A 4,025-nucleotide genomic window follows, 5' to 3' on the forward strand; every position below is an offset into this window, starting at 1 on the left:
TTATTTAATTATTAAACGTTAATTTTAAGTTAATATCGTAGATATAGGTTCTAATTAATTCTAAATAAACATATCTAAAGAGAACATTTTCAAAAAGTTGAAATTAAGTAGCCCTTTACAACAAGCAAAGTAGGACGTACAAAACAGGGCCAGGCAAAAGCCGCACGCCCTTTTTTCATTAAAGAGAGCATATTTTTACGGTAAGTTTAAAAAAAGAGAAATCACCTACGCCTCTTTATTCCCAAGATAACTTTTTTTATAATGTTAAATGTTAATTGTTAATTAACTATTGGACGTATCGGACCGGGATTTTAAAGACAATTAAAGAAGGGGTTAAACTTTTATTTCCAAAAAGTTTTACATTGATAGCTCATGTAATAAATGCGCTAGCAACAGTAAAAATTAACGTGAATGAATGGTCTGCATGAGAGAGAAGGAGCGCTAGACCCGCGCACGCGCGTGAGCGCCGTTCTCGGTCGCGGGCGAGATTTTTTAACTTTTTAAATACAGTGTTGTTTCACTTAAGTCGGAACACCTCCGTATTTAGGATGGCGTTGGCCGATTTCCAAAATTATTTCTTTTATCTGATAGTATTCGAAAAGACCTACTTTTTGATATTATATTTTTTTGATATGTCTAATCTTTTCTTCGGCCTACCATCAGTAAGAAAAGATCCTCAAAAATTAAAAACATATTAGCCATTTTTTTAAGAAAGAAATGGCTAGCATTTTCGATTTGATCAAACCTCAAAACCCTAAATACAAAGTTTCATTATTATAGCTTTTACAGAGTGTTCACAAAATCGGTGCATACTTCCAAAAATTTCACTTGCAGTGTCCGATACCACTATTTTATATCTGTCAGACGCTTTGGAGAATCAAGTTGAAATTTTCAGGACCTTTTAAGGGTACTCCAACATTAAATTTAGTTGTATAGTGGAAAAAAGATCTTAATTAGGGAGTGGTTTTAATAATATTTTTGCAAAACCCCATTTTTTATTTAATTTAAATTAATATTCGTAATTTTCTACACAGTTTCCACAAAAATGGTAAAAAAATCATTTACTAGTAATTCAATTTTAATTCTGGACTTGCATAGCTCCATAGCATAGTAATCTTACATTGTAAAATAGCCGTGAAAAATCATCATTAATAATAGTGAATTTACCGTTCAAGTTATGTAACTTTTCAGGATACCCAGTTTTTAACTTTCCTCTTAAAGACGGCATAAGTCTGGTTTAAAATACTAACATCATTCACCAGCACTCCACACGCATCCTCAATTTTGCCCGAGTAACAACTACGGTGCTGTAAACCTTCGACTTCCAAAAGTTTCAGATAGTAAAATCTAGTGAATTTAAGTCTGGTTAAAGAGCGGGTCAATCAATGTATGCATCTCCACCTCTCCCCGATATAAAGTAATTTCCCCATTTCCAACTTTCTGTGTGAATGTCATTAGTAGCCAAATTATATTTTTTTATCCCTTTTTCACCAATCATGATGACTTTCGAAATTAACGTATGAAATAAATTAATAACTGGATTTCCAACATTCTTTATGAATGTCATTAACAGTTATAGTCCGTACGATATTTGTTGAGATATAATTCCAAGCAGACGCCTACGTCACTTTTTTAGAATTAACCGCATTCGACACCCGAACTAGAAAGACATTGGCGGAAAATTTCCAGGCACGCCCCAGCCGCGGTAAATTGTTACAGTAGTTCCGATAACATAACTTATTGGCTTATTATTTTCTTGGAATTCTATCTTGTAACGTTATTTAATATTTGTCCTTCTGGACTGACAAATTTTGAGGGTAATTGGTTACAAAACCTCAAATACAAATATGCATCCAGCTAAGCTACAGTAGGGTACAGTGAGATCACAAGGTCGTGGGGTGTAGTACAAAGTCTTAAATGTGTAGATAGTTCTTAAATTAGGAAGAAGGGCAAGATTTAAACAATATGTACTTAAAATCACTTTACTACAATAAAAGGTTAGTAAATGGCTAGTTTTACAAATAATCGCTAGGAGCAACTTTTATCAATTTACAATTAGGATTGAAATGTCCGACAATAATTTACACAACAGATTAACTTTGAGTTAAATATCTCTACTTGATCACACTTTTACAAACAAAACAACAAAACTGATGTGGGTTTCACTTCTGACAAGATCGGGTAAAAAATTGGATGGGTCTTACGTTGTTATATCTAGAATCAAAGGGGGGTGTTGACGTAATAGTCGTCTGTCTGGTAGAGATGGCCAATGGTTATCGGGTGACAGATTCCATGACAACCTCCTCCCTGGTATATTAAGGTGAGATGCCCTGAATCCAATACGGTGTTGTCTTGGTCAGAAGATCCGTGGTGTTGCGTGGTGTTGTAAGTTTGAAAAATAGAGAATAAAAGATATAAGCAGGTAGGATATATACAAGGATGAGTGTTGGAGAATACTCAATCTGATTGTCGGTGATTTAGCATGTAATGTACAGATTTAAAATTAATATTTACAATTATTGTTCTGGTTAATTATTCTAACTATGTTAGGATTAGTATGATGAAATATTGACTAGGATGTTGAAAAGTTGAATGAATTGATACTAGAAAAGATAAAATAGAATCTTCACTATTTGAAAATTTGAGTAATATTTCATTCTAAAAATTTTCCAAATATTATAACAACATTTTACATATTAAAATGGTAAATCAAAATTTACTACATCAATTTATACAAACAGTAAATAGATAACTCGAAACAATCAGATCGTATCTTAGTATATAAATTTTCGTACAAATAAAATAAAACACCCTATATGAAAGTTTAAAAAATGATGTGTATGAAAATGTGGTAAAAGAAATATATTTAAATAAAAGATATGAACTAAATTTTGCTATGGCTTGAATTTAAAACTTATAATAAAAAACTAGAAGATAAGATAAGATAAAATACGTTTAGTGCAAGTTTTTCCCATCCCTGAAATTAAAAACAACCACAAAAAGGTTAAATTGGTGGCCACAGGAATCGTCGAAACAAGCTGCCTTTATTAAGAAGTAAATTAATAAAAGAAACTTACCCCAATCAAATCCTTAGGTACGTTGGCCTACCATTTCCGATCCAGACTGTATAAATTTGCCAGGGGCTCAGAGAAACTCTGCTAGTCTGCGACGAAATCAGAAATTCTACCAGCCTTTGTGTGATCGCTAAACAACAGGCGATGTCCCGATCATATACTCTGAAAGCATAAAAAAACACAACAGAACGGGTTTTCAAACTTCACTAAACGAAGAAACTACAAGATAAGACCCTTCGTGGATCTTTTCTTGCCACGTGCCCTTGACACAAAATGGAGGTCAAGTAAACCTAGATTTAATGAACAAAATATAAGCGTTAGCAAAATATGTATCAGCAAAGCAATTATAAAACAATTAATTAACAAGGAATAAACCACATTTACATACCAGATTGAAAAATTTCGGTGTGTTTCCACGATAAACCGAAAATGGATGGTCGCGAGTACGATCTAGTTCGTTTCGATGACAAATCAAGAAGAGACGAGAGTAGGTTGGTCACGGCTTTTAAAACTCCGGTGTTACGCCATCTACGTTAAAAGTGAGGCTGTTCTACGACACGGGTTGTTCGTCGAGTTAGCACGGGATAGGTCGGGAGTAATTAAGGAGTAAATATAGGTGTTAAATTAAAAGTGACGTTATACAGTGTGAATAAAGTAAATGAAACGAAATTAATAAAAATTTCGTTACAATCTCAACAAATATCGTACGGACTATAGATTATATAGGGTGATCCAGAATTTCCGAAAAAATTGTGCAAAAACGTAAAGAAACCTATAATCAGGAAACTGCAGATGATACCGAAGAATTTACAGAAAGCATTTTTGAAGAGACAGATTTCTTACAAGATGAAGAAGATGGCGATTAATTCATTCCTATTAAAAAAGTAGAATTGACCAACATTAAATCACATTTTTTATAATAAGAATAAAAGTTTTAATTTTTATAGACAC

General features: G+C 33.0%; 1 long non-coding RNA gene across 1 annotated transcript; it reads right to left on the reverse strand.

Moving 5' to 3' along the window:
• Positions 1-1,968: 1,968 nt before the first annotated feature.
• On the reverse strand, positions 1,969-3,539 carry LOC111692519. Its single transcript, XR_002763258.1, has 2 exons — positions 3,463-3,539; positions 1,969-3,236 (listed from the first exon to the last, which is right to left on the reverse strand). It is a non-coding gene; the product is annotated as an uncharacterized LOC111692519 (long non-coding RNA).
• Positions 3,540-4,025: the final 486 nt, after the last annotated feature.

Source organism: Anoplophora glabripennis, unplaced genomic scaffold, assembly GCF_000390285.2.
Source record: "Anoplophora glabripennis isolate ALB-LARVAE unplaced genomic scaffold, Agla_2.0 scaffold1488, whole genome shotgun sequence".
Taxonomy (NCBI): Eukaryota; Metazoa; Arthropoda; class Insecta; order Coleoptera; family Cerambycidae; genus Anoplophora; species Anoplophora glabripennis.